We start from the raw sequence: 11948 nt of genomic DNA on the forward strand, positions 1-11948 counted from the left end.
ACTGTACATAGCGGTCCTAGTGAGAGCTGCACACGTAGACTAATAGATGTCTGTCCCCAATGCGGAGTTAGTCCATGTGCGAACAGACAGAAACATAAATGCAAGGAAACATCAAGCAGGGACCAATCATGAGACAAAGACAAGGTGACCACACAAAGTGGGCAGATGACAAAACCCACGTCAGTTGCAGGACCTGCACCCAATAAAGCTGGAGACAGACTGAAACCTCAAACCTACAGAGCCAGTTGCAGGACCTGCACCCAATAAAGCTGGAGACAGACTGAAACCTCAAACCTACAGCTCACAAGATAATATAGCAGGTTAATGAGGTCATCTGACCACCTAGCAAACCACACCGAGACCATAACATTAACCCCCCTAAGAACTGAGACAAACAGGGAAAATTGTGTGTCATATACACAAGCCCACGAACATACACAGGGCCACAGCCAGCACGCATCGCACTACCCAGCAAGAAGGGGAATGCCCACTGCCAGTACTCAGAGTGCACACAGCCAACCTGCACTGCACAAGTGTCTGGAAAACACTGGGATAGACATGAGGAGCATGCATACACAAGAAACAGTTCAAACACAGGTCGCCGCTTCTACACGTTATTTATTCCGTCATAATAGAAGTATATGGGCTGCAAAATGGATCTGTCCCATTTCCGTTATGCAGGGGAGTCCTCTCCTGCATAACGGAAATGGGGCAGATACGTTTTGCAGACCATAGACTTCTACTATGACGGAATAAATAACGGAATGCCTCTAAAGGCATTCCGTTATGCATTCTGTTATAGAATTGCGTTATTGTCCGTGGTAACGGAATCCATAACGCAATTCTGTTTTTACCACAAAACGAAGCATGAACGAATTTCATAACATAAAATTTTCTCATCTCTAGTTGAGACCAATGATTGGTTGCAGTGTTCAAGTGAATTGTGTACTTGATGTCAGATGCATTAGAGCAGCGGGGGAATGAACTTTTTTTTTTTTTTATATTCCCTACTCTTAGGCACAAGTCCTTTAAGAGTGCTATTCTAGTTACTGAAACCATCAGCTACTTAAACAGTTCAGCTACAGATGTATTAGCCTGTGGAGTATTTGATATAAGGGTAAAAATATTGCTCAGTAGTATCATTCAGATTCATAATATTTCTAAGCTCCAATTGGAAAATTGAGAATGTAGGCGATGCTCCAATTGGAGAATTGAGAATGTAGGAGATGTATCATAAGTAAAGTTTTTGAGTCAGTTTTACAGGAGTCTGCGTTGCTGTCATTTGGCACCAAATGTATCAAATCATCTTTATGTCAAACACTTCTGTCCTGAGATGTTGCTTCATTTTCTACTTCAGATTGCTAAAATTTCTGCGACTTTTAAAAAGGTTGCAGGTTAGAAATCTCGACAGGCCAATCAGCTCAACAGGCCAATGGACCACTCTCTGTCACTTTTCAAAACTGGAGTGGAGTAAAATTGCTAAATGTTACATAATATTTGCACAAGCCCAAAAGTTGCAAAGCTGTATTTGCAGCTTTTTGAAGCCAGAGGTCTGTAGAGCAGGGCCTGCGACATTCCTCCTTAGATGTCAATAAGAAAAATTGCACTGTCTTTTAATACCAGTCATGTTAGGGCTGTTTCACACGAGCGGATGCCGTGCGTGGCATCCGCTCCGTGAAAGAGTGCCAAGACCCGATGCAGACTGCAGAGGCACGGAGCATTAACATGACTGATAATGCTCCGTGCCTCTCTGTGATCTCTTTACTACGAAATCACAGTGACAACTGTGATTTCGTAGTAAAGAGGTCACAGAGAGGCACGGAGCATTATCAGTCATGTTAATGCTCCAGTGACAACTGTGATTTCGTAGTAAAGAGGTCACAGAGAGGCACGGAGCATTATCAATCATGTTAATGCTCCGTGCCTCTGCAGTCTGCATCGGGTCTTGGCACTCTTTCACGGAGCGGATGCCACGCACGGCATCCGCTCGTGTGAAACAGCCCTTACAGTTAACATTTAGCTAGAACAAGCTGGATAATAGAATCAGTAACCTTAAAGGGGATATCCAAGACTATTAAAGGCCCACCATATGCCCAGGCCCCTCACATTGAATATACTTAACTGGCTCTCCGCTCCCTTCTCCGCTCCTGGTCCCCATACTGCCGCTGCTGCTTCTCCCCGTGTGCGAATATAAACATCCGGTGTTGGGAGGAGGGGATTGGAACAGTCAATGACAGATGGGGAAGAGCCTTCCTAGCATTGCAGGTGACGCTAGGGAGGCTCATCCCCGTCACCGCCTGCCATTGGCTGCTCCCCCCTGACACCGGATGCTTTCGTATGCGCACGGGGAGAAGCAGCAGCAGCGGTGCGGGGACCAGGAGCGGCGCAGGGAGCCAGGTAAGTATATTTAGTGTGAGGGGCATGGGCATATAGGGGGCATTTAATAGTCTTGGATAACCCCTTTAAGGGGGTAGTCCCATAAAAAGAAGGCCGCACATGCTCAGTTTCATCCTTCAGCTGCCCCCTGAGCTGTGATAGGGAGAGAGCTACAGAGGAAAGACAGGTCCCATGAGCTGTAGCAGAAAAGACTCGCCCCCTGAGCTGCCAGCGTGATATAAATCTAGCAGTGCAATAAATGGGAAAATCTCTGGATCCTTGTGAGGTACAGGGCTGGTTCTGGCTGTGTTAGAGATTATCATGTACTACATGATGTCTGATTTTCATTTTTTAAACTATATGTTACTATGTTACTATGTAACATTAATCATGGGATAACCCCTTTAATACTAAATACCCACAGCTTATTTTCCTTTCATTCATAAGTCTGCCATTATGTCAGTAAATATACCTGAAAAGGGTTTTTCGAAAACTTTTATACTGATGACCTATCCTGTGGATAGGTCAACAGTATGTGATGAATGTGGGCCCGACAACTGGGAACCCCACTGATCAGCTGTTTGAGAAAGCACCTCCCCTCCCAGTAGCACCGCGAGCTTCTCCCTGCTTACCAAGCACAGCGCAGTACATAGTGTAGCGGCTTTGCTTGGTATCGCAGCTCAGCCCCATTCACTTCAATAAGCTGCACCTAGACCATGTGACTGATGAACGTGATGTCCCATGGCCTAGACAAAGCTGCGAGCGGTGGTGCCTTCTCAAACAGCTGATTGGCAGGGATTCCAGGTATCGGACCCACACGATCATCAGTTAAATAATCACGGAAAACCCTTTTAACAGACACCTAGGTACTTATTTAAAGGAACTTGGACAATTGCATGGATCTTGATGGATAGATTGAGGAAAGATGGGGCACACTCCAGGGGTGGTGGTTCACACTGGCTCAGTCACATCTCTTGATACTTAGAGCTGAAATATGTTTTGCCCCAACCCACTTCACTTTCTCGTAGCCTGCAAGACCAGAGGGTGGTATGGGCCCAAACAGCTCCACCATCCCTTTTTAGGTCAGTTTACAAAATCAGCAGTAAATTGTTTGCACTAAGCTATGCCTCTAACAACGGCCAGTGTCTATATATGCCCAATCCTGCCCTGTCATCTTTGTGTCCCCACACAGTAATCGTGCCTGCATCGGACCACCAGCATTGGCACCGGAATGGTGAAGAAGCAGAGAGATGACTTCTTATTCAACTGTATATGTGTCCTGAGGAAATTCAGGACTGTTCCGTTGGATCTGAAATGGTTGGGAGGCATGAGACGATGCCAACCAGAGCAATTTTCATGGGTTCCATAATGCTTCATGGGTTAACGTAAGGTTTTTAGTAACCATGATCATTATCTTGAGAATTATTAACTTTGACAATAATTCAACTGTAACCACATCAGAATAGCATTTCTTCTGTTCAGCTTTGTGATGATTGTGACTGTACTGTAGTCAATTGCATTCTGTCTCCTCATTGCGTACAGTGCACCGCCTTGGCATACTCTGAGAATAGAATCTGGAGATTGTCCCTGATTAGCATTAATGTCACCAAAGATGTGGCGGATTTTTCCAGTGCAGGAGCAGCGGCCAGAGTAAAATACCATTTACTAAGCCCAATGCACTGAGCTGGAATGCTTTTCCATGGCAACCTCCAACTTCATTTTTGCATTCCTTTGGATGTAGCACAGCTGTTGCAAAGCAAATTTACAGTTATATCTTAGCGTGTAAGAAACCATTCAAATCCTGCAGGGCAAGACATGCATATTTTGATAAAAAATATAATTTGTTCTCTCTTATGATCTGCTCATTGCGAAAGGAAATCAGAAAGTCTGGAATGAATTTTGGTGTATGAAATTAGCGCTATATTTCCCTGCTTGATCTATTATCTGATGCTCAGTCTGTGGGCTCCCACTAACCTCTATTAGACTCGTCATATCATGCCCCTATGATATACTGTATAAAAATCCTATAAATGGAAAGAATTAAATGAAAAATCAGAGAATCGTTATACAGTGGCCTGCGTCTGTACACAGGTTCCAGAAACCGTATGTGACTCATATATTAGTGATTCAATAGTTACTTGGACTACAAAAAATTGAGTTTGAGTATCAGTGGTTGACCTTTTAATGGCTAACTGAAAAGATGAAAAGTTGGTCATCATATTTTCAGTTAGCCGTTAAAAGATATATATTTTTTTATCTTCTATTTACTGGTTAAGGCTCCATTCACACGTCCGCAATTATGGTCCGTATCTGTTCTGCAAATGTGCAGAACGGGTGCGGACCCATTCATCCCTGTGCTGTCCGCATCCGCATTTCCGGAGCGCGCTGCCGATCTCCCGGTTCGCGGCTCCGGAAAATAATAGAACATGTCCTATTCTTGTCCGCAATTGCGGACAAGAATAGGCATTTCTATGGGGATGCCGGCCGGGTGTATTGCGGATCCGCAATACACTACGGACGTGTGAATGGACCCTAACACAATACTTTTACTTGGAATGTGTCATCCTTTATGCCGTGTGGTAGATGTGTAGAAACCGGAGATTTCGGCAACCCCTTATGTGCATGGTCTGTGCCACTTAGATCCATTCTGCAGGTATAGTTTTCAATCAAAACACTTATTCAGAAAATGATGCATATGGAAGGAGCAGGGGATCAACCCTACACACACACACCTAATGGCTGATACAAGAGATCAGTTCTGTGTGGCCTTTGACCTAATTATGGGACCCCACTTGGGGATGGAATAGTAAAGAGGTAGACACATCTCAATGAACTTGGAACAACTTTATTCCAACAGTTGATGGTTACCCTGACAATAGGCACAATACTTGGCAGTTACAAAGTATATTAAAGACATAGAGCTTAGCAGTTACTAGTTGCAATAGTACAGTCTTCCTTTAGTTCACATAGTGTATTTGTTACAGTTATTCCTTAAGAGCACCCAGTGTATAAGTTGTAGTCTGAACAGACTCCTAGAGCTTAAAGGGAACCTGTCACTAGTTTTATGGTGTCCTAACTAAGGGCAACATAAATAAGTGACTGATTCTCTTAGCACAATGCTGGGTCACTTTCTTTAATTGACCCAGTCAATCTGCCAACATCTTGTATTGAAAAGCTCCAACTCATAATGATGAGTCCTGAATATTCATGAGCTCCTGACCTTCCCCGCCTACCTGCTGCTTGATTGACAGTTATTTTCCATATGAATCAGCAGCAGGTGGGCAGGGGAGTGGCTATAGCTGTTAATTAAATAAACGCTGGACTCAATGACATCACGCCGGACTCCAATCAGTTCATTAGCATGCGGCATGCAGCATCTTTGTGTGTATATTATGAGGTAACCATCTGTCACACCAGTAAGTGAATACATCTAAGGCACTTTTTAGTAGTTAATGATTGTATATAATTAGTTAGATTATAATCAAATATCCACATGACAGGTTCCCTTTAAGTAAATTAACTGAATATGCAGAGAAGAACCTTGGGTTGGTGGCAATCCCTCTAGGTCTCTGATCACAACAGCACTATTCTACATTTGCGCAATGTATCGGTAGTAGGGTACAGATTTAGCATGATCACTTGTTGCCATTTATGCCTCATTGTATTTGCTTTACCTGGGAAATCGGCAAACCCTCAGCAATGGGTCTCAGAAGAAACATGATGCCAATAATGTCCCACCATGCTAGAAATTTTTTGTTCCGTAGGCCTGCAAATTAGCTGTCTTTCCAAAAAAGAAAAGAAAACTGTTGGACTGTAGCTACCCATAAGTCAAGGCTTGACCTTTCAAATAGGCCTTGCGACATAATTTAGGATCATAGCCGAGCAAGTATGTACCTGCAGAAAGCTGTTTTGTAATGTAAAGAGCCTTCTAGACCATGCAACGCTCTTCTAGGAAACAGATATGCAAATTAGCTGTCTTTCTAATAAAGAGCTTCTGTACCCCCAAAGGAGGTATTTATATGGCACCATAAAAGCTGAGTAAGAACATTGGATTATACCAGGGCACTATGAAGGTATGTGAAGACTTCTTTGCCAAAATATTGCATCACCCCCGCTATTTTTTTTTGTAAATAGGAAAGAGAATGACTTACAAGTACCAAATATATGCTAAATCCTAAATATATACTAAATATACAGCCTTAACATTAACTGCAAAAATAAAACTAAAGTGCAGTGTTCAATAAAAATGCTAACCAATGTCCAACACTGCTACACAATGTCCAAATACTAGCTCCAAACGTGACAAAATCAGTTCTATGTAGTGTCTAAATAATGGCACATGATACGGTCACACAAAGCCAAAATAACCTAGTAACAGAACCTAAAGGCCCAGTAGTAGCAGTTAGGCCCCCAATGTGAATGGGCCTTAGAGGGTAGGGAAAGCATCTGCTTATCTGAATCTCCAGACTCCATTCATTCCTCCTTCACCCCATAATTTATTGTAGTATAGAGGGGTACAGGTCCCAAAGTGTTTATAGAAGTGTGGAAAGGGATGCTGCTTAACCAAAGGTTACTGTATGTAGGCTAGCTGATATTTTCTGATGAAATCACTCATAAACCAATATAGCTATTGGTCCCCAACCGGTGGTTCTCAAATTATTCTCTCAGTATGTTCTTTGATGCTCTAACATTTTGCAGCCTTGAATGCTATGACTGTGGTTACTCATACAATACCACAGTGGATTCCTCTAGGTTTGAATCACCTACTATTTTGTTATACTAAATTCATTCAATATTTTATGTGTATAAAATATAGATGAAGCCTTTGAGATTGTAAGAATACCAGTAGTAAGCCTGTAGTAATTTCATGGTTTCTTTTGTATTTTCTTCCTATAGGATCATCAGGGTCAGAGGTGAGAGGAGTGGTGGAATGTTACAGGAGGAGACAAATCTCTTCTATCCCTGCTATGTATGCATGAAGATGTTTTCCTAGTATGAGTCATTGGCACATGATTCATGAGGGAACATTTTATGGATGCTAAGAATTACAGTTCCAATTGGAGCAGGTCATTTTTAAAATAAATGTATTGGTTATGAAGAAGAGGTTCCCAACTGTAAAAATCTGCTGAACCTGTGAAAACATGAAAAATTGCAGTACATTATCGGAGAGGCTAAAGCAAAGTAAGATTGGATATAAAATGAAGGTTCAAGACGTTGAAGTTTCCTATACTAATGTCAATGTGTATCTGTCCAGAGGAGTAATACATGGCAACTCCTCTAGGTGGAGGAGTATATCTTAGTCTTCTACCTCACAGGAGTGAATGATGACATTTCAATAGAGATCTCAGGGCCTTAAAGGGGTTGTGTCAAAATGCATATTCTACATTTTTCAAACCAGCACCTGGATCTGTATACTTTTGTAACTGCATGTAATTGCAAATTTAGTATGGCCAGTGAGCTATTCAATAAAATGTATCTGTGTAGCACCACCTGCTGTTCGTTCTTTTCCTTATTTTTTTCTGTCTCACTGAGCTGGTCGAGCATGCTCAGTTTAAACCTTCACTTGCCACCAGCTGTATGTTCTTTTAGAAGCTGTGGTAGTTACATGGAGAGAGCTGGAGCAGAAAGGACACTCCTCCTGAACTGTCAGACTGAAGATAATCTAACAGAGCAACTGGAGCAGTGAACGTAGAGATCTCTGGATCCATGTGAGGTACACGGCTGGATCTAGCTTTGTTAGAAAGGTATTGTCATGTACTATATGATGTCTGATTTTCATTGTTTTACATGAATCATGGCATAACCCCTTTAATGAATAGCTATCTATACCAGTGGTCCTCAACATGTGGCTCTCCAGGCCTGAGGCTGTCAGGACATGCTGGGAATTGTATTTTTTCAACAGCTATAGAGCCATAGGCTGGAGACCATTGGAGATGTTTGAAAATGTTGCTTTTACTGGGACTGGGGTTATTTCTCTACGTAGGCATAAAGGTAATCCACTCAGTTTTACTTTGATTAATTTACATAAAATCATGTTTAGAATATTAATCTGGGAGTGGGTGACATCTTTGTATACAGGTACAGAAGTAGTTGCTTCTAAACATATTTATGGGAGACTACAGTAGATAGCTGAGACCTTCACTTTCTCCTTCAGCGATGCAAACCTTGCAGTTCCCCCATGTCCCCCTTCTCCTAACCCCTGGTTACATGTCATTACTACACCAAATACTAGAAGCATAGCTACGCATTTATTTGTGGCAAAGAGCCAGTTATCGGTGCTCTTGCAGGACTGTCTGTCTACTGGCTTCACCCTGGCATCTACTACACCACTCAGTACCTGGGATGAATTTTCCACAAGTCCCGCCAATATCTACGCCCAAGGCCAGCCTCAGGTCAGATGGTATCAGGTGTGAAATGATGTCCCCTATGGAGTACCATATAATGCCAAAATAACACAGGCATAAATAACTTTGCATGTCCAAATAACACTGCCACTGCCAGCTTACGGTAAGTGGTGGTCACATAAGGACCTGTCTTTCCTTGGGTTCAGGCACCAATTGCAGGAATTGGGGTGCAAGCTCCAGTTGCCTATTTCATCAGGGCCATTGGTACTTTCTTCAGGGTCAAAGACCCTACAGTAAGAACAGTAAGAGCAGCTGTTGTCATAAATGAAAGTAAAGGAGCCCATTTTGACTTTAACATGGACACCTAGGCTCTGACTGACCCATAGGAGAATGCTCTTGTACACCCAGGTTCTACCACTACATTCACAAAGAAAATAAGCAATGATCAATATTGTGCCCTCATTATGGTGGTCAATCCTGGCTACGGATTGACAAACACAGTATAAGGAGCAAACAAATATATACATTTCATAATCCTATGTCCCCTGAATCAGATACATCACTGTTAATACAATGATAGCCGGTTCAGCTAATGCTATCCTCATAAAAAAAATAAAAGAAATGCACAGGGTGACAGATATATTTGGGAAACATGTCTACTGATCTCGTGACCAGTTCTAGCCCCTTGTCATAGCTATCGTTATTATCCAGTACATTCCTCCAGCAAGTTTTAAAATTCCATTGCTGAAGCAGATGAACACTAGAGAGAGCTGTGCTTACTCCAGGATGGGGGCAGCAGGCAGAACAAAGCATGGAGAGAGGAGAATGAGCATCCAAGGGAAGCAGCTCAAAGCAGCATTGTAAAGCAACCTCCAGAGACGGATACCAACCTGCAACAAGGAGAAAATAGGACCATGGGGGGCATGTCTTAAGTGGAGGCGGGGAGGCAGCTCTTGGGATGCTGAAAATCAGACGGTCACACAGAGGAATTTGGGCAGAAAAAAAGGGACTTTTGTGCATTAGCCAGCTCACTGGTTTGCTATAGTAAGCACTAGTGTTAGGATGGGCATCATGCTGCAGGACTAGCCAATGCTATAGGATTGGACTGATGCTGGGAATAGAAAACCAGGAGCCAGCCAGACCTTGTGTGTGGGAGGAATACGGTGTATCACACTGCCACATCCTGCTGAGAGCAGCCAGAGTGGGGGATGCAGTGATTCACAGGGACTGAGTGCTTGGAGCCGGCTTTGCGAAAGGTTGCCTTGAGAGAAGTGACATCCAAGTATTCTGAAGGAACATGTCAAGAAAAAGAGCACGGTGACTGCCCTACAGAGGCATTGGGTTGTCACCTCCTGCCTGCACTCTGGCAGCCAAATTCAGCAGGTAGGACACTTATTCATTACCCCAGCCCTGGTATGGCTCACCCTTTCTAAAATCTATACTGCAAAGCCTATGTACCCCATACATACCCTTCTGATAATGCCTGTGAGATGGGTATTGTTCATGTACTGCTCCAGGTTGCTTCCTCTTATGTCACACTAAACACACAGATAGGTTGGCACTGCTGCCACTCATTATATACTGCAAGTGTCCCTCAAATTAAGACAAGGATGACTTCTAGGGCATATTGAAATTCATATCCTCATTCACTGCATAGGGTGCCCTAGACATTGACTGTTGTCTGCTGTGTGGGAATCCATATACACGTATGGGGCACACATTGCACCCCATGTTATCATTCCTAAGGGTCATAGCCAGGATAGATCTGGGATAAGATTGGGGTCAGTATCGCTGTGAAGTGAGCACTCTCAAAACTGTGCCAGGAGGAGAGACACTGAGTTTTCCCATGGCAGCCTCAGGCTTATTACCATACAGCAAAAGGCAATTTGCAGATTATCCCTGATTTGCTTTCATCTTTCCCAAAAAAGTAGACAGCATGAAGAAGAGGAAGGCCACAGGAGACAGGCGGAGGGGCTGTTTAAGGTGACATTTGGTGATTGAGTTAATGGCTTTATGAGGAGCTGTCCAGCCTATGGTGCTGAAATCACAGGCAGCAGAAATAAGGAGCTTGTGTGTAAACCCAATAGCCTGTGCATTTGTATTGGGAGTCTCTGTGCAATGTCTATTGTCCTGGCTTAATCTTAGAAATGTAGACACTTTACATCTATTTTATAAGAATGTACTAAATGGTTTATGTTTTTCACCCTGGTCATGTTGGTAATAAGATAATGGAGGATGTTTGATGACAGACTATATTTCTTAAACTGATATAGAACAAGATGTACATATCATAAGATATGAATTGCAACTGCATATTGTTCCTGAAAACCAGTTGTGAACCCCGTTTGTCAGCACATTATAAACTTAGCAGTCTAGGCGACCATGAATTGTTTTGTTGGAATGGTGGGTACCAAGGTGTCCCTGATCTTAAGAACTTACTGTGTGTCTTTCATTTCAGACTTGAACCAGTCCAATACTAATCCATACTACTTTCAAGTTTTTGATTTATCTTAAAAAAAAACCACTTGAAATAGTATCCATCTGTCAGAGCCCACGCTACGTGGTCCTTGAACTGATAAATTCTAAGGTGGATCATTGTAGCATTAAGTAGTGTATGAACTCACGTCCAGGGAGTATGAAAAGTTCCTTGCTGACCATAAAGTTACCTATACTTTATATACCTTCTGCTTGTTATGGATACAGTCTGCTCGGTTTAATGGTTACCAATAGACAAGAATATTTGTTGGATAAAAAAAACAGACCACAGCCTCAGTTCTTTGTTTTAGCTCATTAAATGGATTCTGCCACATGACAAAGACTGTAGCATAGCCATTAGCTTTTCTTTGTGTCTCTTTGTGAAAATGACTGTGATACAAAGGTATCTGCCTCCTATGTATTGCAATGCATTCATGTTTTCAAGTAGAAGATTACATGCTTGTACTACTATCTCGGGGACGAGCTGTATGGACATATTACATAATACATACAGTATTCTCCATGGATGCGCGCAGTGTATCATAACCACAGAATGGTTTGCATGATTGAGCTTTACGTGAAAAAAAGTGACCCTTTCCACTGACATTGCAGACATTTGATTTGATTAGTTCGCTTATATAGTACCAATGTACTCAGCCGCACTACATAGAGATTGTCATGGCTCACACCGTATATTTGAGGCTCACAGTCTAATTACCCTATAATGAGTATGTGTTTGGAGTGTGGGAAAAA

At 42.6% G+C, this 11948-nt stretch overlaps 1 long non-coding RNA gene across 1 annotated transcript; it reads right to left on the minus strand.

Annotated features, from left to right (window-relative positions):
• Positions 1–690: 690 nt before the first annotated feature.
• On the minus strand, positions 691–8610 carry LOC121002637. The gene is made up of 3 exons (XR_005779302.1): positions 8599–8610; positions 7947–7949; positions 691–844 (listed from the first exon to the last, which is right to left on the minus strand). It is a non-coding gene; the product is annotated as an uncharacterized LOC121002637 (long non-coding RNA).
• Between the last annotated feature and the right edge of the window lie 3338 nt (positions 8611–11948).

The sequence above is a fragment of the Bufo bufo genome, chromosome 1 (assembly GCF_905171765.1).
Source record: "Bufo bufo chromosome 1, aBufBuf1.1, whole genome shotgun sequence".
Lineage (NCBI taxonomy): Eukaryota > Metazoa > Chordata > Amphibia > Anura > Bufonidae > Bufo > Bufo bufo.